Source organism: Triticum aestivum, chromosome 2B (genome assembly GCF_018294505.1).
Source record: "Triticum aestivum cultivar Chinese Spring chromosome 2B, IWGSC CS RefSeq v2.1, whole genome shotgun sequence".
NCBI lineage: Eukaryota > Viridiplantae > Streptophyta > Magnoliopsida > Poales > Poaceae > Triticum > Triticum aestivum.
Genome location: NC_057798.1, coordinates 54157992 through 54172170, shown reverse-complemented (window position 1 = coordinate 54172170; position 14179 = coordinate 54157992). Strand labels below are relative to the sequence as shown.

General features: G+C 46.1%; 1 pseudogene; it reads right to left on the bottom strand.

Moving 5' to 3' along the window:
* Window positions 1–6816: 6816 nt before the first annotated feature.
* Window positions 6817–10802, bottom strand: LOC123043435 (receptor kinase-like protein Xa21; annotated as a pseudogene).
* Between the last annotated feature and the right edge of the window lie 3377 nt (window positions 10803–14179).

Below are 14179 nucleotides of genomic sequence, written 5' to 3'. Positions count from 1 at the left end.
GTTGACAATGTATTAAAAAATGATAAAATCTGTTGATCATGTATATAAAAATATTAATCAGGCATTTGAAAAAATAAATTGAACAAGCATTTTAAAAATACTGATAAAGCATTGGGAAAATGTTAAATGTTCATAGAAAAATGTTGACCATGCATTATCGTTGTATATAAAAATGTAATCAATAATTTGAAAAAATGTTGAACAAGATTTCAAAAGTGTCAATCAAGAATTTGAAAATGTTAAATGTGTATAGGAAAAAATGTTGACCATCCATTCAAAAATATATTAATCTTGCATTTGAAAAATATTGATAAAGCATTTGCAAAATGTTAAATGTGCAAATAGAAAATGTTGATCATGTACTAGAAAATGATAATCTTGCATTTGAAAAATGTTAACTAAGCATTTGAAAATGTTTAAAGTGTGTATAAGAAAAATGTTAACTATGTCTCAAAAATATTAATATTGTATTTGAAAAATATTAATCAAGCATTTGAAAAATGTTAAAAAATGTGTATAGAAAAATTATTGACTATGCATTAAACAATGTTAAATTTGTATTGGAAAAGTGTTAAATTTGTATTGGAAAAGTGTTAAATGTGGATTGGAAAATGTTCTTGACATATACAAAAGATGTAAAACTAAAAACCAAAAGAAATAAAGAAAATGGAAAAAAGCAAAATTAACCAAAATAAGAAAGAAAAGGACAAATAAAACCCAAGAAATAATGAAAAAACAAAAAAGGATAAGAAACAAAAGAAAACGTAAAAGGGGAAAAACTAAGAAAAGTGAATAAAACGGAAGAAAAATGAAGGGCAGAAAACATTGTAAATCCAACTATTTTCCTTTTAGTAGGTTGTGCCCAAGTTATTTAACACAAACTTGGTGTTGGCTCAGTGGCTTTCAGTGCGATGAAGCAACCAGGAGGTCCCTGGTTTGATCCCCGACATGCTCTTTTTTTCTCAACTTTTCAAAAAGAAAATCACTAGTGGGTTGGCCCGATTACTCCAAATGCTTCATCAAGAGATCCATACGTCTCGCTTAATGCGAAACATAGCTCTCGCGAAGCTGTAGTGTGTTGAGTTTTTTTTAGGGAGTGTGTTTAGTTTTTTGTTTAGCCAAAGTGTGTTTAGTTCTAATAGCTCGCGTGCTTTTTGGCTTTATAGGCTTTTTCTGGGGTATATGGGTTGTTTTTTGGGCCTACATAAAAAGTAAATCAGAAAATTGGGTCATGCTGGTGCACATGATGATTGGTTGGGCATGCGTGCTAACAGGCCGACACGGAAGGCTCGGCCCAGTTGGCTATGTTTGCCTGTGGCTAAGAGCATGTCTAGCAGATTTTACGTTACTCATAAAAAAGGAAGATTTTTATGAAATCCATCCATCTAAAACCACATGACACATGTGGTAAACAATCCAAACAAGTAAAAAAAACAGTGAGATAAAAATCTTATATTAGTTTATAGAAGTACTTAAAAGCTGTTAAGTGCAGATTTTCAAACAATATAATGGAGACACTACCACGTTATGCATCCTTGTAGTCACGGATCTTTCATAAAAACACCCATTCCATCCATAACCCTTTCGAACGAGTGTGCCAATGAATCCCCCATCCCTGATCCCTGTATCACTCGTCTTCCGCCTAGCTACTTGACGCAACTTTTGTCTTTCATTTGTTTTTTTCTTTGAAAGATCCAGCATCGCCGGCATTCATTGATAATAGCAGGAAGCAACGGAAAAACAACAAGATGATAAAGGTCCGAGGACCAGAGGATCCGAAGATCAAAGATAAAAAGAAAAACGGCAGCCCCAATAGCTGCAACACCACACTCCATACAAACTATGCTAGGCACTGCAACTCCGACTCCGACGATGAACTACTAAGGAAACTGGGCAGGGGTGGCGTCACGGAGGATCGCCGAACGAACCACCTGTCACACGTCATCGTATACCGTCGCCCCCCTTACCGCAGCTTCGACTTCACAACAACAGACAGTCACTCCCTTGGACATGCCGGAGAAGAAGAGACGACTACCACGACCAAGGCCACACCTCCAACATTGCTCACCGCCATCATCGTTGCCACAGAAGCCACCATGCACGTACAATCATAGGAAGCACCACAGGGATCAAAGTCTTTAAGACGACGCCCTAAAGAGGGAAACGACGTGGAAGACGACGCCACCGCCCGACCCTGCAACAGGATCTGGGTTTCACCCGAAGTACTTGATCCGGGAGATCTGGTTTTGAGACTCCGAACGACACCTCCAAGGAGGATAGCGACGCCCATAGGCGCTGTTGCCGCCGGCCGGCCAGCACCGGCCAGGCTTTCACCCCAGGCAGCCACTCCCACGCAGCAGGCCGAAGACGACCCGTGCCTCCACTGGGTCGAGCACCCCACACACAGCAAGCGCGCCATCGTTGTGCCGGGCCACCGCCAAGCCTCTCCGACGACGGGCCTGCAGAGACTAGACCGGGTCCTGCACCCCGCATCCAAACCGCGGTCGGAGCCTCGCTGCTCTAGCACCGCCTGCGCTTGCGAACTGGACGTGGTCACCACGCGCCACCATGCCCAGATCCACCCTGCCTGGAGCCCTTCCACCCCTCACGCCTCCTATGGCCAGATCCGGGCGTCCCAGGGCCCCACGCGCGCCTCCCGCAACCTGCACACCGCAGATCCGCGTGGGAGCAACGCTAGAGCACCATCCGCACGCGGCCCCCCGGAGCTGGCCGCCGCGCCATGACGCAACCACTCCCCGCAAACGAGCACCGCCGCGCGCCTCCTCGAGCCCGCCCGCGCCTCCTGCAGACGAGCGCCGGCGCGCCGCGTCCCCTGCAGACGAGCGTCGGTGCGCCGCGTCCGCCGCGAGCCACGCGCGCGCCTAGATCCGTGCCTCCGCGAGCCACGCGCGCACCCGCCGCCGTCAGCCCGCCGCGCCCATATCCGCGCATTCACGAGCCACGAGCGCCTCCGCGAGCTCGGCGCGCCGGCATCCCTCTGCCAGATCTCCCGCGCTGGCCCAACACCCCCTGCAAACACAAGCGCCCCACCCCGCCCGAGCTGCTCAAGAGGGCGAAATCGAGAGACCCGCCGCCGCCGCCGCCATGCGGGCTTTGCCCGGCGGCGCTTGCCGGCGGCGGCGAGGAAGGCAGCAGAGGGGGTGGAGTTCGGCGGCGGCTAGGGTTAGCGCCCGAGTCACCCGCGGGAGGGCGACGCGGGGCGAATTGTCTGTCTTTCATTTGTGGACTAGCCCTTCGTGATGCCACCCCAAACCCCCTCGAAGCTCTGGCACCGGTTGGCATCCACTCGTATAACGGTGCGGAGTTAGGCACCACCAACACGCAAAGCACCAACAAGTTAAAAGCTATATAGAGTGAAGTATAGAAAATGTCATTTTAGTGAATCTGTTTTAATGCCCTTCATTACAGAGAATGAAAATTATGCAAGCTTTTGTAACCATTGCAAGAAAGAATTCTTGCTCATCCTCCTCACTTCTATATCAATTTAAAAAATTCACACAAAAATAGTAAGAGCATCTCTAGCAGACCCCGTAAAAGGCCCGAACCCGTATAATTTCGGTGAGTATACGGGTTCGGCCCGTTTTTCTGCCCAGAATAGACACCGTATCTCGGGCCCGGCTCGTAAATATTTTACCGTGGCCCGGAAAAACTCCCTCCCCATCACTGTATATGCGGTTTCACTGCTCGGATACGGGTCACACCTATTCGCCTCCGTCTCCGCTCCGCCGTGATTCCCTTCCTCCTCCGCCCCACTTTTTTGCCGCCGCCGAGCCTAAAAAAGCCATGGATTGCTACGACAACTCTGGGGATGATGTGGAGCGCCGCCGCGGCACACAAGCGGGGCACGTGGAGGTGGCTCAACCACGAAAGCCGACCGCCACCGGCGTTCGAACGCCGCGAGCTCGTCGAGTGCGAGCGCGAGCTCGCCCGCCGCCGCCGCGCCTCCTCTGGCTCCTCTGCCGCTGGGAGCTCGTCCGCGTGCGCCTCGAGCTCGTGGCTCCCTCTGGTCAAGAGAGAGCCGGAGGAGCTCGGGCCGCCCACCATCAAGCTCGAGGCCCCGCGGACTACCTCCCCACGGGGCAGGAGGAGCACCTAGAGCACGTAATCATGGAGCGCTCGGCGAGGGAGCAGGAAGAGGCCGACGCGCTCCGCCGCCGCGAGCTCGACTACGAGCGGATCTTCCTCGAGTAGGGCGTCGCAGGTGCACGCGCCGAAGGAGGCGGACCAAACCAAGGTCTTCATCGACCTCAACTCCGACGAGGACTGAGCTCCTCCGCCGCGTCATCACCGCCGCAAGCTCGTCGATTTTGGTAGCGTAGGCTCGGGTCGGCAGACCCCCCTAGTAGTACAATGTAGATGAACTATGTATGAGATTAATGTAGTATGATGATGAACTATATATGATCACCGTCGTTGTAAGTTTCTCCCGCGAAAACTTTTTAAATTTTTACAGTTTCACATACGGGGTCTAATATGCCCCGCAAATCTCATCTGCAACGAACTGTAAATAAGTTTTGCGGGTCGGCATTATACGGGATCTGCTAGAGATGCTCTAAGGAACATGAAAAGCAAGGAGGTAACATGCATAGTTTGGAAATATATATTACAATTAATTTAATAGAACTAACTTGGGATCACATATGTCAATATATTTTTTGGTCAAATTTAAAAATATTTGATTTAGAATAAAATTAGAACTCTGAGTAATCTAAAATGGAAGGAGTAGTCTGTAGAGAGATGACATGTTGTTTTCCGGTTATGTTCACATAAATGACACATCAATCTATATATTTTTGTTTCGCTGTAGATTAGGGACCTGTTCGGAATCTCTCCACTCCGCGGAGTTGGTGGAGCTCGGTTTTGGCAGCTCCCTCAAAGTGAGCTGTAGTCCGCTCCGGGAATGAAGTTAGAGGAGCAGAGAGGAACAGAACACTCCCTAAGTGAGTTTAAAAATATCTAGAACCGAGTGACAATAAATTGTTGCGAATCATCAAATCCCCCAACTCAAAATTAAAAACAAATCCAAATCCCCCCAGTTTTCTGTTCCTGTCGACCGCAACACCCACCCCGGCTGCCCACCAGGCGTTCGAGCAATTGCCGCCTCGCCGCGCCTCCTCGGATGGCTCCGCTACCGGCGACCGGCCTCGCCTTCTCCACCACGACATCCTCGCACCCGCTGATCTGCTCGCTCGACGGCGCAACAGATGGAAGGAAGCCACCAGGACATCGTCCTCAGGTGGGGCCCCACCGTGGCGGGCGGCGCGCGGCGCTAGCAGAGCGCGATTCATCTCGGCGGTGTGGCGTGGCGCGATGGTGTCCGCCGCCGTGGAAGGAAGCCATGGGCGCGATTGTTCGGCGCCGCAGACCTCGCGCGTACCCCCCCTGGCTTGCGCGGCGAACAGCTCGAACTCGCGCCGCACTGCCGCGCAACGAACCTTCACACGGCTCGCGGACGCTACTCCGTCCAGGTACCTTGAAATTCCAACATGTTTTGTTTACTTCTCCGGACATTTGATGGATGACCCGTGCCGCGCGATTGCAATCCTGCCTGACTGGTCTTCAGTTCTTGGTATTGTTTTTGGCAACCAGATCTCGCAGTGAACTTGTATAGCGAATCTGAGGGGCATATAAACTCGGGACACAACTTTGTCACTGTGTACATCATCATCTCAAACATATTTCAGTTCTTGTTTCAAGGTCGACAACACAATTGTTTCAGATCTACTCCGTGGTTGCTCGAACATAGGCCATTTGTAGTTAAACTTCCCTAGAGTACTTCATGCTACTTGTGTTTAGCCCAAGCGCACTGTGGCAGTAACATCTTATCTGACAGAAGTTTGGCACGCTTACAACAGGTGAGTTAAGGAGTAAATCTCGCATTGATTACGTTGCACAGGGAGGTTTACATATATGCAGTTGCCAGCTCCAGTACCCACGCACGTGCTATGTAGATCCTATATTCCAGGAGATGGAATCGGTAAGTTACAACACACACGTTATACTTACACAAATACATGTACAACTCAACAAGGTGTGCTGTGTGGTTATCTTCAGCATTTTTGTAGATCTTATTTGTGGATAACTGGATTCTACTTAGGTAACAGTATGCTTCAATGCTTGCCCATTCCAGGAGAGTGGTCTTAAAGGCCTTACTTCTCTTCCTGCAAACTAAAACTGTACACACATGTGGAACTGCATACCAAGCCTGTCATCTCAATGTTAGCTTGGCTATTTATAAGTCGAGCAGTCAGGTTGAGCATTTCCTTGCAGTTATCTTAAGTTAAAGAATGATTTCCTTATAAGATGAAAACACAGTGTTTTTTTTCCAAACTCCAGTGACTTCTATTCAGTTCAATCACTAAAATTGTTTTTGTCTTTTCTTAGCCGCTGTTATATTCTTTCTTAATATCTTTTCCATCCAAGACTGGTTCTGTAGTAAGTGAGCTTCATATACACATGTAGATTTTGATCGTCAAGAAACTTTGATATTATCAGTAATAGTTTACAATAAAGAAATCATAGCCCCCTTAACATACATGGATGTGTCATTTGGGTAACTGAACTTGAAACTGCACATTTAGATTTAGGTCTCTAAATTACTATATAGAGGTCCAAACAGGCAGGGGCGGGGCTACAGCCAGGCCAGCAGGGGCCATGGCCTCCCCAGCTTTAGTAAAAAAACGTGGGGGCTGCTTGGATTAGAATAAAATATTGCTTTTGGCCCCTCCATTTCAAATTTTTTGCTCCCCAATTAAAAAAAAAAGGCAGCCAGCAGAAAATCTTTACAAACAACTTTATTTCATTGTACATATGTGCTGTGATCTAGAAGTGATCATACATGAAAGGAACACTAGATGGGAGGAAATACCAGGAGCCAAGAGCTTTAACGATCTTAAACAAAAGAAAAAAGTGAGAATAGTATAGTAAATAAGGTATGATGCACCTTTGGATAACTTATGTCTACAATATTCGATCTATTTCCTCAACCGCATAATGCTGAAAACGTTTCCTTGATCATGATGATTTCAGCATAAACATCTTGCATCATTGGCCGATCTTTTGGTGAGTCCATGGAGCATTTTAGGCCCAGTTTAGCCAACTGCATGATACAGTTCTGCATTCTGACCACTGGGTGATTCTCACTTTGTGTGTTGCGGGTTGCTTCTTCAAATTCATCATGTGGAACAAGACCGGTCTCTAAAATGTCACCAGTATCTCGTGGGAGTGCAGACACCACCAATCTGTGAAGGTTCAGCCCATTGTTGAAGATATCATCAGTAGGATGCTTCCCTGTGAGCATTTCTAGCAGAATAATACCGTAGCTGTAGACATCGCCTGCAGTTGATATTTCATAACCCAGTCCGTATTCTGCAATTTATATGTGATATGAAACGGATTAGTATTCATTTTCTAAACTTATTTTACAGTACTTATGTTAAGAACAAAGAGTTTCTAAAAAGGAGTAGCACTAATTTCCAGCGCAAACACACACACGCTCATGCACGCACAAGCACATGTATTCAACTAATAATAGAAATATAAGAATAAGAAAGGCTCACCAGGTGCAATATATCCTACTGATCCTCTTGGTCCATGTATACTTGTCAAATCGTTAAGGCTTGCTGGGGGATGGTTACCAAGAAACTTTGCTAATCCATAGTCACTAACATGAGCAACCATGGCATCATCCAAAAGGATGTTGCTTGGCTTCAAATCACAGTGAACCAAAGGAGGCGTGCACCGGTTGTGGAGATAGTCCAAGGCAGCAGCAATGTCCGTAGCTATGCTTACTCTTGATACTAGACTCAATGGCCTTTTCTGTCTTTCTTCATGTACTTCTGAATGGAGCCAGCTTTCTAGGTTACCATTGGCCATATAGTCAAGAACCAGTGCCTTGAATTCACTTCCCAGTTGATCGAAGCTTGAGCATAGACTAATGACCCGCATAAGATTTCGGTGGCGGGTGTTTCTGAGCACCTCACATTCAGTAAAGAAGCTCTTTGGTGCTCCAATATGTTCCAGTTTGAACACCTTAATAGCAACTGGCTGCACCTGAAACTTCAGTATGCCTTTATAGACCACTCCAAAACTCCCGGAACCAACATGGTTAGCTGAAGAAAAATTGTTGGTAGCTGCAGCAAGCTCATTGTATGAGAATTTCTTGAACTCCTTGATTGACTGTTCAATGTGTTCTCTCAATTCATTTCTTTTCTTGAAAAGAATGGTTGCAATTGCTGATATCAGAACTACAACAGCAACAGCCAGAGGAACAACTATTGATATGATTTGCAAAGTTTCCTTTCTTTTGGTTGTGTTTGATGTGCAAAGTGGTAACTGGAGCATCGGAGACCTTGCACATAAATCCTCGTTTCCTTGTATGAACACCTTACTTGAATTGCTAAAAGCGCCACCTGTTGGAACTATTCCCTCAAGGCTGTTAAAGGACAAATCGAGAAGCTGCAAAGAGTCAAAGGACTCAAAGAAGTCTGGGATTTCGCCGGACAAGTTGTTCCGAGAAAGGTCCATCTCAGTAATGCCTCTTAAGCTCATGAGAGATTCTGGGATGCTCCCACGAAGAAAGTTCACCTCTAGTCGAAGCGATTCTAAATGAAGGCACTCACCAACTGCATGTGGAATCTCTCCAGATAATTGGTTGTTTGAAATATTAAGCGAGTCGAGATTAATCAAGCCGCCAATCTCAGATGGTATGGATCCATTGAGTTTATTATAAGACAAATCTAGGCTTTTAGAAAGAGTGGAAATAGACAGGAGGCCAGGTGGAATACTCCCATGGAAATCATTGCATGAGAGGTTTAGCAGTACCAAATTTTGGCAGTCTGCTAAGCTTGAAGGTATCGATCCAGTCAAGTTGTTTTCCTCTAGATTAAGCTCACCAAGATTTTTAAAGTTGCCAACAGACTGTGGGATTGTTCCAGAAAGTTTGTTGCGTGACAAACCTAGAAGAAACAAGTTCTCGAGGTTTCCGATCGTGTCAGGAATCTCTCCAGAGAGTGAGTTCCCATCAAGTTGAAGAACTGTTAGGTTGGTGAGCTTTGCTATCTCTGAAGGTATGGTCCCAGTAAATCTGTTTACTGATAGATACAACGTCTGTAAGCTTCTTGGAAGATTTCCAATGGAACTAGGTAATGTTCCATGAAGCTTGTTGTTATCCAGATATATTGCCTGCAACTGGGCAGATCCTGGTACTGAGGACAAAGTACTCCAATCTACAGCCTCGAACTGGTTCGCACCAAGGTCTAATTGGATCAAGTTTGGCAAGGACAACAAAGAAGGAATCAAACCAGTGAATGCATTATCACGGAGCTCAAGATTTTGGAGGCTGGATAGATTAACTAGTGATGGAGGGAGTGGACCATCGAAATGGTTTCCTTCCATGACCAATGTTTCGATGTTGGGAAGTGTGTATGCAATATCTATCGGAATTCTCCCAGAAAGTTGGTTGTTACCAAGGCCAAGATAAGTGAGAGATGTGACTCTGTAAAGAGCTGGTGGGACTGCACCAGACAAGTTGTTGTATGACAAATCAAGTGCTTGCAAAATCGGAATCTTAGCTAAACTCTCCGGAATGCTTCCTTGCAGCCTATTCTGAGCAAGCGTCAAAGAATATAGGTTAGAAATGTTTCCTAGTGTGTCAGGAATTTTTCCTGAGAGGTTGTTTCCTGTCAGGCTGACATACTGTAGCTGGGAGGCTATCAGTGAGGAAGATGGTATTGGTCCGGAGAATTGATTATATGAGAGATCTAAGATAGCAAGAGATGGGTTACTAAAGAGTCCTAGAGGAATCTCTCCATCAAAGCTATTTCTCATGAGGTCAAGGTAGTTAAGTGAAGAGCAATTTGCTAGCAGAGGTGGAATTCCACCAGTTAGGCTATTATTCGACAGGACGACATTGAGCAATGGGCTACCTCCCAAAGATTCAGGAATTGGACCCTTCAGATTGTTGCTCGGCAGAAACAGGTATGTAAGGTTGGGAAGCAAGCCAATTCCATGAGGGATACTGCCATTAAGGTTGTTATTGCTAAGAACAATTTCGCGAAGAGACGAGCATTGTGCAAGAGCTGGAGGGATTGCACCTTCAATCGAGTTGTTCCACAGGTGGATGACCTCGAGGCGCGAACATGAGGATATGGTATTCGGAATCACCCCTGTGATGGAATTCATGCTAAGGTCTATGACCTTGAGGCGTGAACATGACGATATGGTAGTCGGAATCACCCCCGTGATTGAATTCATCCTAAGGTTGATGACCTCGAGGAGGGTGCATTACGATATGCTATTTGGAATCATCCCTGTAATGGAATTCATGCTAAGGTTGAGGTACCTGAGTTGGGTTAGGCGGCTTATCTCGGGAGGTATGTGGCCATTGATTTGGTTGTCTGCCATGTGGATTTCATGGAGCAAAAGAAGGTCAGAAATGCAAGGAAATATTTGGCCGGTGATGTTCAAAGAATCAAGATCAAGGGAAACAACACGAGCTGCATGCACAGTACTGCATGTCACCCCTCGCCAATCACAGAACGCGAATGACTCATTTCTCCATGAGTCTAATGCTCCGGCAGGGTCAGAGAGGTGTGACCTTAGACACAACAGGACATGCCTATCGGTTTCGGATGCATTGTGGAGTGCAGGTGTGGCTAAGGAGCAGGCACGGGGACAGAAGCTCACCAAGCAGATGAGCGTTGCAGCAAGAAGTGGCAGCAACTTGTTTCGAGCTCCTACTTCACCCATCTTGTGTATGCTGGTAGATGTTAGGAGATTTGTGTTTGTGATCGTTTAGTTTAATTGAAATCTGCCGGTATTTATAGCGGGCGTGGGCCAATTCACAAGTATGTATGGGCGTTGAATAGGAGGCAAGAAACCAACAAGTCACTGTGCGCTAGAACGCCACTTGTTTTGACCCTAACCATACAATAGATGATTGCTCTGCCTCTGCCACTTGCAACCACAGCTTGACCATATGCATTAGCATTTTAAGGAAGAGCCCGGCCCACGGCCCTAAGCCCTAAGGGCTTTTGAGGGCTTTTGACCACATGGGCCAGGCATGGGCTTGAAAAGTAAGCCCGATGGTAGGGCCTGGGCCTCAGTTTTCTGTCGTGGGCTTTTTTAGGCCTGGTCCAAGCCCGGCCCAGCCCAGCCCACGGCCAGATATAGTTGAGAGTAGAAGCGAGCGTCTTGTTTGTGATTGATATGATATGCATCTCCAAGCTATCTAGAGCTAGTTCTCAAACGATAAAAAGAAGTGAAGAAACATCCACTGAATTTATATACATCCACGTACGTAGTCAGTAGCTTCGTTTTCTTCCCTTTTTCTTCTTGTGAGAGTTAACTAGTCGAGACATAAGATTAATTACTGGGTGGGGCCTAGCTTGCAGGCTACCGACTGGGCTAATAGTGAGACTGAGTAAATGACGACACAACACACTCGTGGACCGACTTCCAAGTCCACTCTCAGAACGTACATATCGGACAAAGAATGCCACTACATCAAAACACCACCAGCAACGTCTTCCAAGTCCACTCTCATAATAACCACCTGAACACAATCCAACGAGGAAATGAAAAATAGTAAGAATGACTTGCGGATTCACCTGATCCAAAGAGGGTCTAACTTCAGTGGGAAGGAAATGAAATTACAAATTCATCACTGACCCTGCAATGCACAGCAGCACAATGAATAAAGTGATACATTAATACAGTAAGTATATAATATAGTTGTAGATGTTAAGCTATATATGGCAACTGAACAAGACAGAAGTCTTTAGGCCAGTGTTTCTCTTGCGGTCTGCAACTTACAGGAATATTGGGCCCAAAGATGTTGACAGTCAAGAATTGTCTAATTCATGGAAGAAAAATGGTCCTGTAAACCACCAAATGGTGCAGTGTGTGCAGGGTCACCGTCAATGCAATGTCACATCTGCACTATATGAAAAATCAACAGGAAAGTAACATCAGTCAAATAAGGAGGTGGTAAAGGACAAATAGCTGTGAGCAATGAAAGCGCACTGGTCGTCGGGGATAGCAACTTGTCACCCAGAACAATATGCTCCCGGTGTGAACAATAAAATCGTAAAAAATAACTCTTTTTTTTCTCATCGTACATGTTCGTATGCACATGAGAAGGATCGAGAAATAGAGAGCTAAGACCATGTTTGTAGCTAAAGTATATATCTTCTGGTCTTTGTTAATAAGCGATTTTTGCACACGGCAAAAAAAAACAAAAGAGAGCAAATACTTTAGCCACAAACAAACTGGGCTATGCTGGAGATGGAAAGCACCCATGAGAGCTTTCTAGGTCTTGATTCACGGTAATAACATGTTCAATCTTTCAAACAGCACTTCCTAGTCCTATGATTTATATTTTTCATCTCTTTAGTATCTTTTGGGTTTCTAGAAATAAGTTGGCATGAGATGACATATCAAATAGATACCTAGAATGTTCTCCTATACAAGAATACGGAACAGGTATATATGTAGTGAACTTGGACATGAATACTGAATAGTGCTGGCTAGCAAATCTACGGAGTGAATTGCAGAAAACCACCACATTGAAGCATAGGATTGCAGAAAAGACTCTTCTACGAATTTTTGCCAGAAAACACTGATTTTTGTTCTAATCATTTGCAAAAACACTGATCGATCGTTTTGGGCATTTTAACCTCGATTATGACAGATGGAGCCCACCCTTTGCTGACGTGGCGTAACGATCTTTTTGCCAAAATCTCCTCCCCTCCCTGAAAGTTTTTCCCCCAAAAAACGTCCTCCCTCGTCAGTGAGCATGCGGTGGCCGGCGGCAGCTCGGCCGCAAAGCGGAGTAAGCGGCGGCGGCGCGCAGCTCAGGTGCGGCTCTGCCCTCCCAGCGAGCAAGTGCGCCGCCGCTGCTTGCTCCGCTGGGAAGGCGGGGCCGCGCCCGAGCGGCGGCGCACTTGCTCCGCTGGGAGGGCAGAGCCGCACCTGAGCTGCGCGCCGCCGCCGCTTACTCCGGTGGGAAGGCGGGGCCGCGCCCGAGCGGCGGCGCACTTGCTCCGCTGGGAGGGCAGAGCCGCACCTGAGCTGCGCGCCGCCGCCGCTTACTCCGCTTTGCGGCCGAGCTGCCGCCGGCCACCGCGTGCTCACTGACGAGGGAGGACGTTTTTTGGGGGAAAAACTTTCAGGGAGGGGAGGAGATTTTGGCAAAAAGACCGTTACACCACGTCAACAAAGGGCGGGCTCCATCTGTCATAATCGAGGTTAAAATGCCCAAAACGATCGATCCATGTTTTTTGCAAATGATTAGGACAAAAATCAGTGTTTTCTGGCACAAATTCGTAGAAGAGTCTTTTCTGCAATCCTATGCTTCAATGTGGTGGTTTTCTGCAATTCACTTCGTAGATTTGCTAGCCAGCACTATTCAGTATTCATGTCTAAGTTTACTACATATATACCTGTTCCGTATTCTTGTATAGGAGAACATTCTGGGTATCTATTTGATATGTCATCTCATGCCAACTTATTTCTAGAAACCCAAAAGATACTAAAGAGATGAAAAATATAAATCATAGGACTAGGAAGTGCTGTTTGAAAGATTGAACATGTTATTACCGTGAATCAAGACCTAGAAAGCTCTCATGGGTGCTTTCCATCTCCAGCATAGCCCAGTTTGTTTGTGGCTAAAGTATTTGCTCTCTTTTGTTTTTTTTGCCGTGTGCAAAAATCGCTTATTAACAAAGACCAGAAGATATATACTTTAGCCACAAACATGGTCTTAGCTCTCTATTTGTCGATCCTTCTCATGTGCATACGAACATGTACGATGAGAAAAAAAAGAGTTATTTTTTACGATTTTATTGTTCACACCGGGAGCATATTGTTCTGGGTGACAAGTTGCTATCCCCGACGACCAGTGCGCTTTCATTGCTCACAGCTATTTGTCCTTTACCACCTCCTTATTTGACTGATGTTACTTTCCTGTTGATTTTTCATATAGTGCAGATGTGACATTGCATTGACGGTGACCCTGCACACACTGCACCATTTGGTGGTTTACAGGACCATTTTTCTTCCATGAATTAGACAATTCTTGACTGTCAACATCTTTGGGCCCAATATTCCTGTAAGTTGCAGACCGCAAGAGAAACACTGGCCTAAAGACTTCTGTCTT